The 16,330-nt window shown below is 43.4% G+C and overlaps 1 protein-coding gene and 1 long non-coding RNA gene across 4 annotated transcripts in view; one reads left to right on the top strand and one right to left on the bottom strand.

Moving 5' to 3' along the window:
• Positions 1–16,330, top strand: part of slc25a21 (solute carrier family 25 member 21) — a 464,076-nt gene that overhangs the window by 329,800 nt on the left and 117,946 nt on the right. The gene's annotated exons all lie outside the window — the stretch shown is intronic.
• LOC137326128 (uncharacterized) lies at positions 3,598–16,109 on the bottom strand. 2 transcript variants are annotated; one of them, XR_010964116.1, is made up of 5 exons: positions 15,892–16,109; positions 13,419–13,513; positions 12,152–12,223; positions 6,544–6,597; positions 3,598–4,570 (listed from the first exon to the last, which is right to left on the bottom strand). It is a non-coding gene; the product is annotated as an uncharacterized lncRNA (long non-coding RNA). The 2 variants fall into 2 exon arrangements; XR_010964115.1 differs by lacking the exon at positions 15,892–16,109 and adding an exon at positions 15,734–15,807.

A 16,330-nucleotide genomic window follows, 5' to 3' on the forward strand; every position in this document is an offset into this window, starting at 1 on the left:
GCTGAAGGCACGGCTGCCTATAGTACAGCGAAGAAAATCGAGGGTGCGCAAGAGGCCAGAATTGGAGGAACACGGAGATCTCGGATGGTTGTAGGGCTGGAGGAGGTTACATAGATAGGGAAGGGAGGGATTTCAAAACAAGGATGAGAATTTTAAAATTGAGGCATTACCGGACTGGGAGCCAATGTAGGTCAGCGAATACAGGGGTGATGGGTGAATGGGACATGTTGTGAGTTAGGATACGGGCAGCAGAGTTTTGGATGAGCTCAAGTTTACTTGCATCTGTTAAGTGAAAATTGGATAAATATTTGAAACAGAAGGCTATGGGGAGAGAGCACGACAGTGGGATTCATTTTGGATTACTCTAGCAAAGAGCTGGCACTTATACAACAGGTTGAATGCCTTCCTTCTGTGCTGTAAACATCTATGGTTCTAGGAAATGGGCAAATGGCAGGGAAATGGGATTTGGTTTGTTAGCGCTCAATGAAGATCGAACACCAGCACATTCAAGGAGTGGTATCGGCCTTGTTCTGTGCCATAATTTCCATAAAGTAATATGGAGAGCTCCCATTCCCCTTTCCATCTTCATAGTATATTTTGAATGCTCTGTTAAGATTCTGGTCCACTTTCAATCTAATTATTTAAGGGCTTTTTTTTTACACATATGCTTTAAGCACCCTTGTTTCTCAACTAGGCACTGCTGTTGGAGGAATAACAACAATCAAGTTGTGTCTAATCAGGTACAGCTGAAGATTCGTTTCAATTAAAATTGTGGTAATGACAGTTTCACGTCAACGCAAAGCACACAATGATAGCTTTACTTTCAACTTATAAGAAGTTTTATAGACCCAAAATTGATAAAGAAGAGGTACTAGAAAGGCTAGTTGTACTTAAAGTATATAAGTCACCCGGAACGGATGGGATGCATCCTAGGTTGCTGAGGGAAGTAAGGTTGGAAATTGCGGAGGTACTGGCCATAATCTTCCAAACATCTTTAGATGCGGGGGGTGGTGCCAGAGGACTGGAGAATTGCAAATGTTACACCCTTGTTCAAAAAAGGGTGTAAAGATAAACCCAGCAACTATAGGCCAGTCAGTTTAACCTCAGTGGTGGGGAAACTTTTAGAAATGATAACCCGGTACAGAATTAACAGTCACTTGGACGAGTGTGGATTGATTAGGGAAAGCCAGCACGGATTTGTTAAAGGCAAATCATGTTTAATTAACTTGATAGAGTTTTTTGATGAGGTAACAGAGAGGGTTGATGAGGGCAATGCAGTTGATGTGGTGTATATGGACTTTCAAAAGGTGTTTGATAAAGTGCCGCATGGTAGGCTTGTCATCAAGATTGTGACCCATGGAATAACATGGATACAGAATTGGCTAAGTGACAGGAAACAGAGAGCAGTGGTGAACTGTTGTTTTTCGGATTGGAGGGAGTTGTACAGTGGTGTTCCCCAGGGGTGGGTGCTAGGACCACTGCTTTTCTTGATATATATTAATGACTTGGACTTGGTTGTACAGGGGACAATTTCAAAATTTGCAGATGACACACAACTTGGAAGGGTAGTAAACAGTGAAGAGGATAGTGATAGACTTCAAGAGGATATGGACAGGCTGGTGTCATGGGCGGACACATGGCAGATGAAATTTAACACAGAAAAATGCAAAGTGATACATTTCGGTAGGAAGAACGAGGAGAGGCAATATAAACTAGAGGGCCTAACTCTAAAAGGGGTACAGGAACAGAGAGATCTGGGGATATATGTGCACAAATTGATGAAGGTGGCAGGACAGAGAAGTGGTTAAAAAAGCATACGGGATCCTGGGCTTTATAAACAGATGTGGAGATGCCGGTGAAAGACTGGGGTTGACAATTGTAAACAATTTTACAACACCAATTTATAGTCCAACAATTTTTATTTGAAATCTACAAGCTTTCGGAGGCTTCCTCCTTCCTCAGGTAAATGTTCAGGAGCTCCTCGAAGCCTACGCATTTATACATATAGAACAATACATGGTGTTTACAGACTGCCCCTGCAACTGCCCGTTGACAAGGCAATCACCATGTTCAGACAGAGAGGTGTCACCTACAGAACCCCCGAATACACATTCAACAAAAAAACAAACAGGAAAAAAAACAGAGAGAGGCAGAAACATCCGGAAGGCAGAGAAAGCCAGCAAATGACCCATTATATTAAAAACAGATAGCTTTTGTTCGCTGGTGGGGTAACGTGTAGCGTGACATGAACCCAAGATCCCGGTTGAGGCCGTCCTCATGGGTGCGGAACTTGGCTATCAATTTCTGCTCGACGATTTTGTGTTGTCGTGAGTCAGGGACATTCAGCCACCGATCTTCGGGTAAGCATTCTCCAAGGCGGCCTTCGAGACACACGACAACGCAAAATTGTCGAGCAGAAATTGATAGCCAAGTTCCGCACCCATGAGGACGGCCTCAACCGGGATCTTGGGTTCATGTCACGCTACACGTTACCCCACCAGCGAACAAAAGCTATCTGTTTTTAATATAATGGGTCATTTGCTGGCTTTCTCTGCCTTCCGGATGTTTCTGCCTCTCTCTGTTTTTTTTCCTGTTTGTTTTTTTGTTGAATGTGTATTCGGGGGTTCTGTAGGTGACACCTCTCTGTCTGAACACGGTGATTGCCTTGGCAACGGGCAGTTGCAGGAGCAGTCTGTAAACACCATGTATTGTTCTATATGTATAAATGCGTAGGCTTCAAGGAGCTCCTGAACATTTACCTGAGGAAGGAGGAAGCCTCCGAAAGCTTGTAGATTTCAGTAAAAATTGTTGGACTATAACTTGGTGTTGTAAAATTGTTTACAATTTATAAACAGAAGCATAGAGTACAAAAGTATGGAAGCCATGATGAGCCTTTATAAAACACTGGTTCGGCCACAATTGTAGTATTGTGTCCAGATCTGGGCACCGCTCTTCAGGAAAGATGTTAAGGCCTTAGAGAGGGTGCAGAAGAGATTTACTAGAATGATTCCAGGGATGAGGGACTTTAGTTACATGGATAGATTGGAGAAGCTGGGGTTGTTCTCCTTGGAACAGAGATGATTGTGAGGAGATTTGATAGAGGTTTTCAAAATCATGAAGGGTCTAGACAGAGTAGATAAAGAGAAACTATTTGCATTGGCAGAAGGGTCAAGAACCAGAGGACGTAGATTTAAGGTGATTGGCAAAAGAACCAAAGGTGACATGAGGAAAAACTTTTTTACACAGCGAGTGGTTAGGATCTGGAATGCACTGTCCGAGGGGGTGGGGGGGTGCAGATTCAATTGTGGCCTTCAAAAGGAAACTGGATAAGTATTGAAAGGAAAAAATTTGCAGGGCTAAGGGGATAGGGCAGGGGAGTGGGACTAGCTGGATTGCTCTTGCATAGAGCCGGCACGGACTCAATGGGCTGAATGGCCTCCTTCCGTGCTGTAACCTTTCTATGATTCTAAAATGAATCCTTTTTCTGCCAGGTTTGACTTGCAATAATTTAGTTTCCTTGCAAAACTTCTTATTTTATCTGCAAATGGTAAACAGCAGATGTCTAAGTCATGCTTTTTGTTCATTTCTTATTTAATAGGTCACCATTCTATATAGTTTATATTAGCACCTTTTGCAGTGACACATAAAAAGAATGAAGCAAGCTAGTGCTTTAGGCATTTTTGTAAATGATAAGAAACTGCTTTTTAACTAGTCAAATCTTCCAATAAAGATAGTATAAAATGGTTTTGTTAAGGATTATTTCACATAAAAATATACATGTGTAACCAAAGTTCTATAATTATTGAATGTAATTTTTACCAAACAAGCAACAAAGTTGCAATTTTTAAAATTCATTCATGGGATGTGGACGTCGCTGGCAAGGCCAACATTTATTGCCCATCCCTAATTGCCCTTGAGAAGGTGGTGGTGAGTCGCCTTCTTGAACCGCTGCAGTCCGTGTGGTGAAGGTTCTCCCACAGTGCTGTTAGGTAGAGAGTTCCAGGATTTTGACCCAGCGATGATGAAGGAACGGCGATATATTTCCAAGTTGGGATGGTGAGTGACTTGGAGGGGACCGTGCCGGTGGTGGTGTTCCGATGTGCCTGCTGCTCTTGTCCTTCTAGGTGGTAGAGGTCACGGGTTTGGGAGGTGCTGTCGAAGAAGCCTTGGCGAGTTGCTGCAGTGCATCCTGTGGATGGTACACACTGCAGCCACTGTATGCCGGTGGTGGATGGGGTGAATGTTTAGGGTGGTGGATGGGGTGCCAATCAAGTGGGCTACTTTGTTCTGGATGGTGTCGAGCTTCTCGAGTGTTGTTGGAGCTGCACTCATCCAGGTAAGTGGAGAGTATTCCATCACACTCCTGACTTGTGCCTTGTAGATGGTGGAAAGGCTTTGGGGAGTCAGGAGGTGAGTCACTCGCCGCAGAATACCCAGCCTCTGACCTGCTCTCGTAGCCACAGTATTTATATGGCTGGTCCAGTTAAGTTTCTGGTCAATAGTGACCACCAGGATGTTGATGGTGGGGGATTCGGCGATGTTAATAAAACCAGAAAAGAATATTTGGCCTCTGTAGGTTAGAAAAATGTTTATGTTGACAGATGTAGTGACTCCTTACAATGTAATACATTCATATTTACATAGAATTTTGCAGGTTATTACATGTATAGCATAAACAGTCAACTGTTTTGGATTTTTTTCCCACCTGTACTAAATGCAAGCACACAAATAGTGTAACTTGAGTAAGAACTGGGACTGCTTTATCTAAAAACTTAGTGCCTGTCTTCTGTTTGGAGCAATAGGATCTGGATGCACACTGTGATTCCCCAAATGGTGGGTTCCCCAACTTTAGCTCGGCTGTTACGACGAGGCAGAAAATCATTGTCGTGGGCACTCGTGCACCTGTTACTATCTGGTTATGGGATGGCACTTGCAGAAGTCTGAGTGAGAGGAGGTCATTTACCTGCCCTCGCAACTGGAAAATGGTGCATGTCGTGGAGACACCCAAAAAAGTTTATTTTCTATTTAAAATCATCGAAAAGAATCATCCTTGCCTGCCTTTCTATAGTAAACAATTTTACAACACCAAGTTATAGTCCAGCAATTTTATTTTAAATTCACAAGCTTTCAGAGGCTTCCTCCTTCCTCAGGTAAATGTGCCTGAGGAAGGAGGAAGCCTCCGAAAGCTTGTGAATTTAAAATAAAATTGCTGGACTATAACTTGGTGTTGTAAAATTGTTTACAATTGTCAACCCCAGTCCATCACCGGCATCTCCACATCATGCCTTTCTATAATTTAAGTTTGCTAACTCTTCTTAAATGGAGTCATGTGAGGTACCCTGAGGTACTAAACTTTTCGCGAAACAGGGTAGTGTCATTAAATTATTACGTATATATCACATTATGGCCCTGAAAATCTGTAGTGGATTGCAGCTTGGTATAAATACTGAGATGCGTCTGCTGGAAACTTGCACTGCTGACTTCTGCCAGTGGTAAGCACCCATGCCACTAGGACCACATCTAGGATACCATCTGCCAAAGGGAACAATTTAAAACATTTTTAAAACTTGGGGTTATAATATTCAACATTATAGGTAGGTGATTAATGAGGTACTAATATAAGAGTAAAATTGCTCTGGTATTCGTTAAATTTCTCAATACTATAGTAAATAGTTTATCAGCAGAAATATAAAAGAACAATGCATTGTAACTACATTTTAAAGGAAGTAATGAAATGTGAGTTATTTTAAGATTCAATGCAGTGTCTGTGCTATAAAATTGGAAGGTTTCATAAAGAGCCCATCAAAAATTAAGTCATGTACTAGCCCACCTGCTGCTACTGTTACCTCCACATGTGAGTAAAGATTTTAAATATTTGGCAAACATACCTGTTGATATTTTGTAATTAATAATCATCTGATAATACACTTCCCATACTGTCTTCTGTATTTCTCATCACAAGCTGTATATCCTCTGGAAAGTTTCCTGGCAATATTATGTGACATGTCTTTCCTTTCACTGTGTACAACATAGATCCAATAAAATACAGGTTCTTAACAAGAAAAGATAAATTGGGATTTACTTTCTGGTTGCTAAGACTTGTGGCACAGGAGTGGAACAAGCACTGAGGCACTAGAAAATCTGGATCAGATGCATGTCCTATGAAAAGCTACACAGCTGGATTGCCTTGAGGTATGGGCAAATAGGTGTCAGATGCAGTTCAATGTAAAGAAATGTGAAGCATATTACAGTTTGGAAGCAAGAATAAAGAAATTAAGTACATTTGAATTGGTTTGATTTTAAATGGAGTATAAGGATACCTGCAAACAACCTGCAACAAAGCTAGGGGCTCTGCCAGTGGCAGTATAGGTCACTTCCACCCTCAACTTTTCTGCCTCCAACTCCTGTCAGCTAGCATAGTGATTATCTGCAGTATCCGTCAATATGTTGCATATATATGTATTAAACCGGTAACTGATGCATAGGTTCCATTTGATGAGTACTTTCATCTCCTACCAATAGCAGCATAACATGGCTACTCACTGTCATCGCTCTGTTGCATTTCTGAAGGTATAGGGGTCGTTGATGGCAGCCATTCTATAATCCATCCCGTTGGGTTAGTATGGGACCATGTATTTAAAAGGAAGATTGTGTTACAATAATTTTATGTGTGGCCCTTTCAAGATATGAGTGTGCCATTGTTATCAGCTGTAACTTGAATGTGTGTCCTAATTGGGCAGACGTGATAAGGAACAAAGAGCTGTCAGGTTTGTGAGAGCTTAGCCTAAGACAGCAGCAAATATGGAACAGATTGAAAGGTAACAGTTTGTGGCATGCATGCATACTTGGGTCAACTATCTGTCAAATGGTACGGCCTTTATAGATCGTAAATATTTTTAAATGCATCGAAGTTTTCTTACGGTATAATGCCATTTCCATGCCTGTTCCCACATCATGTGGGTACTATACAGAACATTGACCCTGCCACCATCTTCTGACAGTCTTGCTGTACTGCTGTCCTTTGGAAGATGCCTTAGAGTGCCAAACGGGGCAACCCTCCTTAAACCCACCACGTGCAGGAGCACCTGTGTTTGATCAGCCATCAAACAGGGCAATCAGGTATTGCTCTGCTCCATCATTTGCCCAGAACTTCTATTTCCTGTCTTCGCATTTATTTTGCCAGTTACTTTTTTTTTGTCCCATACTACCTTTGGGAAAGTTGGGATGCATTTTAAAACATTTACAACCTATAAAGGCTGCAACAATTTTTACCTCCTGTACATTTATGTGGCCACAATCCATTAAAATTTAGCTGCAGCCCTTTAAGCACTGCTGATGTGCACAATTTCTCACTTATCGCAACTCTTTTCTGTGAAGTTCGCAGCACTAAGTCCAATATGGGTTAGAGCTTGCAATTAATGATTTATTTGGGCTCACTCCAGAAAATTGCAAGAGATTGGCCCTACAGGACCTCAGTAAACATTATACTTGCCACTTTTTAGTGTTAGGATTGAAGAATATATCCCGTTGTGTTATGGATTATTTCACAAATATATGCTCTCTTTTCAAAATTTCCCTTTTTATGTTTTAAAAACAAATTGTGAAATTTTTATTTATGTTATGCAACAGTACAAAAGTTATAAAAAATGAATATGAGGACTACTTTACATAATAAACAGAAAATCAATCTGCAAAATTTAAGGCTACAGTTTATAAACAAAGAACTGGATTTTCATTACTTTAACAAACAAAAATTCAAAGCAATTCTACTTATATATAAATCAGGTATGTTTATGTGCCTTTTTGCTTTTTTTAACTATTATGAGAGAAAATAACAGATTGTAGGGAATGTTCTTTGATATACGAATCAAAGGGTTTCGAAGATTGTAAATATCAAAAAAATGAAAGTTATGTTAAATGTAACTGGAGTCAAGCTGCATTATTCCTCTTGTGACTTTAAGGACAGCATTGATAAAATGAAAACCTTGTTAAGGGATTCAGAATTTTGTGATCATTTAGTGACTGTAGTTGTTGAAATGCAAATATTGCAGGAAGTAGCTATAGTGATTTGTTAAAGTGCACTTTAAAGCTTTTTGCATGAGCAGACATGATTTCATTTTATACAATTACAGCTTTTAAATGGAGCTACATGGTCTCATCTGCTTTTATACCAGTTGATGAACATGTAACAGCAAAGGTTTCTGCTGCCACGAATTTTCAGGAAACAGGGCTGTGCAATATCACAGCTACAATAAGCATTTGTAGCTTATATAGGTAGCAGAACTAATGAGATATATTTACCAATGCTGTCCTGTGTGAAATAGATGTAGTACATTGGGAATATATTATATTCAAAATTAACACATTTAAAATTGATGTAATCTTGTCGAATGATTTGAACAAAGTTAATGTATGTATAATTAACATACTGTTCTTGAGATGTAGAAATTTTTTTTTAAAAGTTCTTCAGTATCTGCCACATTCATGCAAATAGTGTATGCAGAGTTAGGGGGTAAAATTGGATAACCCCTGAAAACGGGCGTGGGGATCGCAGTATGCGATTAACCCACGCCTGGTCATTGTAATGCAGGCTGCACGTTACATTTGTGCTGACTGTTCCTTTAAATGGTTGCTGCATGCAGTCAGCGCTACCTGCACTGTTGATTGGCAGCCTGCATCAGCAGGGGGCCCCGATATTGCGATTGGCTCGCGTTTCTTAAAGGCAGCCTGCTCCTCTTAAAGGGGAGGTACATTGTGGTTGCAAGAAGTGTTGGAAGTCATTGGAAAACTGAATCTGTGCAGTGATACTTGAAGAATGGCTGCATCAGGGAGAGAGTGTGCACCAAAATTCTCTGATGGTACACTGGAGGCCTTGGTGCAAGAGGTGAAGAGAAGGAGGGGCATCCAGTATCCACAGGGGGGCAGGAGGCCCTCCAGACATACGCTCAAGAGGCAGTGTGAGGAAGTAGCGGAGGAGGTAAATGCCAGAAACACAGCTCCAAGAACATGGATGCAGTGCAGGAAGAAGTTCAATGATTTAACACGAGTTGTCAAGGTGAGTGAGTTCAAGCTTCAAGTGGCATATTGTACCAACTGCACCAGTAGCCTCATCCACTGCTCAATGCGCTACACCCCCATCACCCACCTATCATCAACCTCTAAGTTCGTACTCGACCGTTCAAATCATATGGTTTACCACACCCTCACACACTTAGCACTGTTGCAAGCCTCACATCCACAACTCACAGTTCACACACACTGACAGTTATTCAACCATGATAGCCACATCTCCCAAACATCTTTCAGGACACTCACTGACACATGTTCCTCTTTCTTGCAGGAGAAGGAGGCGCATAACAGGAGGCAGCAAGAAACAACTGGAGGAGGTCAAGCACGCCTACACAACTTAACTCTCATGGAGGAGACTGTGCTGGCCATCATAGGAAGGGCTATCGCTGAGGCCATGGCCACTGTCGGTGCTGGAGGGATTGATGATGAGGGTCTCTGCTTACCTAACCCTCCTTCTCTCTTCCCACTTCTCCCTCACCCACAATCTTTTCTGACTCATGTACTGCAGATGGTGTAAGCTCACACTTCTTACGTTCTCCTCTCTCCTCACCGCAACCCAACTCGTTTCCCTTTGTCATTTCAGATACCCAAGAACTGGAACCGGCACCATCAGAGGAGGCAGAGGAAGATGGCAGTGATGATGAAGAGACACCCTCACTCAATCTTACACTCGCAGTCACCAGCTCAGAGACTGACACTGCACATACTTTAAAGGCTAGGATAGAGGAGGGATCTGCATGTGAGACACCAGGCACAAGTGCGCAGGACCAGGGCGAGGGGAAAAGATACCGCAGGTACCAGCTCGCCGGAGGACAAGGTCGCACACTAGTTCTGCTGCAGAGGATTCAGATGATGACTTTGTTGGCCTAGGCTACAGAAGAAGACTGATGGGCATCCACAACCAAATGGTTGGTGCACTGGAAAGCCTGCCAGAAAACCTGTGTATAATGTCAAGGAGCAAGGAGGAGTTCAGCTCTAACTTGGCATAGGGCTTTGCGCAGAATTTGGAGCCCATCCTTTCCAACATGGGGGTGAAACCCACAATGATGCAGCGTCTGATGAGCAATGTAACAGCTTCCATCAAAGGTCTGACTGCTGCTATCGTGACTCTGGGTACCACTGTGGAAAAGGGCTTCCAGGGCGACACAGCAGTCCAGCAATCTGTTCTCCAACAGATCACCAGGATTGCTGAGGCACTGCCCCAGGAGAGTGGCAGTGCCATGGAAGACGAACCTGTTGTCCTCTCTCAGGGCGACAGCATTCCTGCTCCCACCCTGCCACTCCACCCGTACTCTTGCTGTTGCCTGTCTGCCAGCCAACCCAGACTGCTGCAGCCCAGGCGAGATGGTACTGTCTGAAGACAGGCCCTCTAGGCCCAGAGTTGCTCGAAGTTATCCTCCAAGGCCATCTGATGTCTCCTTAATTGAAGGTCAGCAGCCTTCCAGCATCCAAGCTCCAGCCACTGGGGAAGCACCTCATAGTAGCACCAGGAAAGGCAAAGGCACACGAACGACAGGCACTAAGGTAATGCACAAGGACAAAGTCTCATTTTTTATAATTTATAAATGTGGATTTGAATTTGCATTTGGAGGTGGTTTTTATTTCTGTGATGAGCTGAGGAAGGAAACAATGTGTAATCATAAGAAGGACGATTTGATGGTCATGTGAGAAACGAACGGTAAGGAGTGTGGGACTGTTGATGAATGGGGAGATGTAGTTGAGATTACTGGTATCGCTCATTAATAATCTGATCACACAGAGCCCTGGCAGAAAGGGCCTGTCTACATTGTTGCCTCCCTTCCTCTTCTTCCACTTCCTGTTGTACTTCCTCCTCCTCCTCCACTTCCTCCTCCGCCTCTTCCTTCTCCTTCTCCTCCTCCTCCTCCTCCTGATGCTCTTCAGGTTCTCACCAAATAGGCTGTGGCAAGGGCTTTTCCCTCATGATGACCAGATTGTGCAGCATGTAGCATACAATGACAAATCTTGATACCCGCTCAACTGAATACTGCAGGGCTCCTCCAGAGCAGTCCAGGCAGCGGAAGCTTTGCTCGAGGATGCCTATGTTCGAAGATATTCCTTGTGGCAGAATGGCTCTCATTGTAGGTCTGCTGTGCATGTGTGCATGGGTTCCTGACGGAGTCATGAGCCATGTCCTGAGGGGGTAACCCTTGTTGCCCAGTAGCCAGCATTTGACTTGCTCTGCTGGTTGAAATACAGTTGGAACAGAGGACTGCCGCAGAATGAACGAATCATGACTGCTGTCAGGATAGCGGGCATTCACTTGTTTGATGCACTGCGTGTGGTCTCACACCAGTTGTACATTGAGGGAATGGAATCCCTGTCTGTTCATGAATATACCTGAGTTCAGATGAGGGGCACGCAAGGTTATGTGCGTGCAGTCAATGGCACCCTGCACCATGGGGGAGCCTGCATTGCGAGCAAAACCTCTTGCTCACTCCTCTTGTTCCTCTCTGGCAAGAGGGAATAAGATGAAAATATTTCTCATTTTATAGAGAGCCTCAGTGACCTCCCTTATACTGCAATGCATTGCAAACTGCGAGATGTTGCTTATATCTCCAGCAGCAGCCTGAAAGGAGCCAGAGGCATAACATTAAGAGCCATGGTCACCTTGATAGCCACAGGCAATGCTGTCCTTGCTCTGCTTTGAGGCTGCAGTTGTGACTGCAGCAGTTGACAAATTTCAGTCATGACCACTTTAGTGAACCAAAGATGTCTGATGCACTGATCGTCGCTGAAGTTGAGGTATGAGAATTGCTCTTTGAAGACCCTCCTGCTGAGTGCCCTCCTCCTCCTCCTCCTCCCTCTTCTAGCAGCTTGTCCTGCTCTCTTCGTGGTCTCTCTTCATTCGCCCAGTCATGTTCAATTCCGAGAGGAAGCCCTAGCAGGCCACCCACATCTGGATGCAACTTTTTTTGGCACAATATTTTAAATGATACAAAGAGTACAGCAAAACCATGGAGGTCACTCCCTGTAGAGTGTTTAAACCTTATCCAAGTATAGGAAACCTCCAAAAACATGTACAATTGCACCAGCAGCCAGAAGAAATAATCCAGCAACTTACCTGTAAGTACTTCATGATCCCTTTAAATAGCGGCGGTGGGGGGCTCCTTCATGCCCTTTAAGTCCTGTTCATCTGCGTGAGGTTAAAACAGGGCGTTGGCTAGATTGTGGAGTTCCAAAATAGCAGCGTTGCCTTCAAATTAGCGTTGCACACTGATCCGCATCATAATCTCCCTACTCTGTATGCTGCCGACAGTCGTTAGGTGCACACTCGCAAACACCTTTCCCAAGATGGCGTCCTGCACAATTCCCATCAGAAGTGTGCACGCGCATCTCAAACCCCATTTTCGGGACTTAGGTGTCTGCGTAGTGTCTAACAAAAATGGGCGCTACGCTGCTCAATTTCACCCCCATCATCTTTTTCTCACATTCTTAGGAATGTTGGAGGAAAGTCCTAAGGGAAAAAGAACTGATGAAAGTTTTATATGTCATAACATTAATCTATTAAGGGACTGGGATGAAAGTAACATGTTAAAGATGATTGAAGGCTCTAAGTCAGATTAATTCAGTTTAGCTCTACTTAATGCTCAGAGATGAAAGCCCAAAGTAAAAACCTGCCGATAATTTGGCACTGATTGACTTAAATATGAAAATTTCAGTCAGCAAGGCCATGAGGATGCTAGTATAGGAAATGGAAATATTACTAGTAAGGTAGGGAACACTCTTTTGATCAAGGCTTATTGTTGAAGCACAGTGCTGTATCCTACATTTTATTTGCCTTGTTGTACATGACCCTGTAAGTGCTCAATGCTAATAGGTGGTGCAAAGTCAATAAAGCAGCCATTCCTGGCATTGACATCTCCCATCTTAATAAGTGCAAAATTCCCCCTCCCAAGCAAAATGTCTCTTTTTATTCTTACTGAACTTCAGAAAAGATACAAATGAGGAGAAATTCAATTTGCGCCAAAAACGGACGCGAAATGGGCCCTACTTCAGAGGGCTCAGCCTACAGAAGAAGACTGATGGCTGTGCACCACCAACTGCCGCCAAGGAGGAACAATTAAAATGCCTATTGTGCTCCACTACAGGCAAAATTCACGTCCCCTGATCATGGGGAAGCGTTTACAATCACCAGGAGCAGACCAGACTCAGGATGACTGAATCTGCATGACAGAAAGTGGCCTTGGCAGTAACAAAATATTAATTCAACTTTTCTTTAGAAGTAGCAAAGGAACATACATTGTGCAGATGTGCCTTAAAACGATCATCGTAAAATAGTTGTGTGATCTCCAGTAGATAACTGAATCCTGCTGGACTTAAATGCTTACCTAAAGTTAAAGCCTGTCCACTGAATGAGTCGAGATGAATCATAACCAAGGATGAGATTCAAAGTCCAAGGAGTAATTTTGTCCTTCAGCACTTTCTGTCAATTAGATGTTCAGAAGTGGTATCATCAATAATGTTGCTTGTATTTATATAAATTATTGTTTTCATACAAGATACCTAACACACATAACATACATGAAGGCAGACATGCTGCTGTACCTTATATTAGAAATACATGTGATGATGATTTACAGAGTACTGAAACATTTTAAGGTTTGTCCCACAAGAATTCAGTGTTGGAAAAGATTAATGTCAACTGTACTAATAAAGTCACAATAGGAAATGCTCAGTTAGCAAGTTAAGATAACAATTCAAATATATTCTTAAAATGAGAAGAATGTAATTAAAACGTAATTGTGAAAAAGTTAAAACCAGCTTTTTAAAAACCTAGAACAACATAATACTTAATTGTGATAAAGTAATTCTAAATTGTGAAGTATTTAGTAAAAGTATTACACATTTTATTGATTTCTACTTTATTGATTTTTGACTGAAAACTTTACAATTCTCTCCTCTCACAAGGAAAGCAAGAAGTCAAACAAAAAAGATAATATCCAAATATTTCTACATAAAACAACAGGGGCATGCTGATGCCATGGGTGATGGTATTACATAAGAAAACTTTGGGCCTATTTTAACTTTTGGCACACAACGGGCGGAGTGGACCTACCCCCCGCCCATTGCAACTGCCGTGAGTCCTGAGGCATTTTGAAGCACGCTGTCAGCGAGCTGTGCATACCAAACCAGTACTCTGGGGCAGTTCGCAGGTTGGAAAAGGTGAGAAATCAGCTGGCTCCTATCTGGAGCTTGCTGACAGTTGGCGCCTGGGGCAGGAGACAATCCGGGAGTAAGCACGCATGGGCCAGCAGCAGGTCGGAGAATTGTTGTGGAGCCAGGAGGAGCATTCCTGCTCCATCTGGCCCCACAAAAAAGATTTTAAAATTTCTTTGGGCCATTTTTTGAGCAGCCTTCTGCAGTCTCTTTTTAGGACTGCTGGTTAGGCCACTTAATACTGATACAAATGGGTGAAGCATCGGCAGCTCACGCTCTGCCCATTTGTCCCACAAAATTGCAGTCGGATTCCTATGTATGTCACAGGACCTGATATGCACATTGCAAGTACCTGAAAGAGGCGGGTGCTCTGTCTACACTTTTGAGGACCCTACCCAAGATGGAAGTGGCTGGACCACCAGCATCAACGGAACTGTACGTGACCCAATACTATCGCTCCATTTACACTGGATGGAGGCAGTTAAAATCGTCCTCCACATATCATAAATGTTTCCAGAGACCAGGAAATATGAAAATATATGCAGTCAAAGAGAACGGGGCAATAAGCAGAAGGCAACCTATAAACCTGTATAACTTCCTGATTTGTTTGAGTGGGTAATTGTTATATTTATGCTAAGGATGGGCATGATCTCATTTTGAAGCACAGCTACCTGCTGAAGGTTAAAAATGACAAATTTGATTTTGAGGTCTCTTTAATAATTTTACTCTACAATGTAGTTGGAATGTGATTGTTTTCTTAGGTTCCGTATTACAGGATACCATCTGTAGAATGAGGGTTACACCTGGTTTACCAGCAAAAAACAGACATGCTAACACTAATGACAGATTACAGTGGTGGGCACAAGTAACACAAGGGGCATGATTTTTATATGCAGCTGGGAAGAGAGCCAGGGTTAGATTTTCACGCGGAAGCATGGAAGTAAAGTTAGCGGGTCAGAATCTGTGATCGCGACCTAATTGAATGATAAAAATTTTACTTCCGGGCTTCGAGCCCGGCAGCCAGCCTGGGGAGAGATCAGTGTCCTCATGGGATGGATGGGGGAGGTCGGGGAGAGATCAGTGTCCTCGGGGGTTGGATGGGGGAGGTCGGGGAGAGATCAGTGTCCTCGGGGGTTGAATGGGGGAGGTCTGGGGGGGAGATCACTGTCCTCGGGGGTTGGATGGGGGAGGTCGGGGAGATATCTTTGTCCTCGGGGGTGGATGGGGGAGGTCAGGGAGATATCGTTGTCCTCGGGGGTTCGCTGGAGGAGGTCGGGGAGAGATCAGTGTCCTCGGGGTTGGATGGGTGTAGGGCTGATTGCTGGGGGGAGGTAAGAAGTCAGCAATCGGGGGGGTGGTGGGGCTTGGACATCAGGGTGGGGGTCAGCCTATTGCGAGGGTCCGATCATGGCAGGTAAGCTTGTTTGGCCTGGAGGAAACACTCCTCCTCCTCCTTACCCACAAGCAGTGCAATAAAGCCACTTACCTGATGAACCGGCACTTCTCGCCGCCTTGTACGTGGCGAGATTCACGAGCCCCGGGAAAGCTGCCATGGAGGCGTTAAATTTAAAGCTCGGTTAAAATCAGTTTAAAAGCGATACTTAACGTCTCTTAACTACCTTAATTGGCCTGATAAATACGCACCCGCTGGCACTAATTGGGGACGCGACCTCGTGATTCTGCTCCGTGCATGCCTCCAAACCCATCCACGTTAAATCCAGAAGTGGGCACGTTGGAACCGGGTTGTGATCGCAACCCAAAAAACTATTTTCTCCTCCCACCTGACTCCATCCCATCCATTCTTGGGGGTTAAAATACCCCCAAGGGAACCCCAATGTCATTAACACTGGTGTGACGGAGATGTACGTATAGAGCAGGAAACTCAGGAAATCTGAGTGAGGCAGGAAGAAAACTTTGAACGGTGGAAATTAATAATTAAACAGAAATGTTGGAAATGCAACTAGCCCTGACAAAGAAAGACGGGTAAAAATTTTGGATATAACACTAAATTGAAACTGGCAGAGCTAAGGGTGAACAAGCCTCTTTTATAGGACAAGTTAAGACATGACAAAGAAAACTTAAA

This window comes from Heptranchias perlo, chromosome 10 (assembly GCF_035084215.1).
Source record: "Heptranchias perlo isolate sHepPer1 chromosome 10, sHepPer1.hap1, whole genome shotgun sequence".
Lineage (NCBI taxonomy): Eukaryota > Metazoa > Chordata > Chondrichthyes > Hexanchiformes > Hexanchidae > Heptranchias > Heptranchias perlo.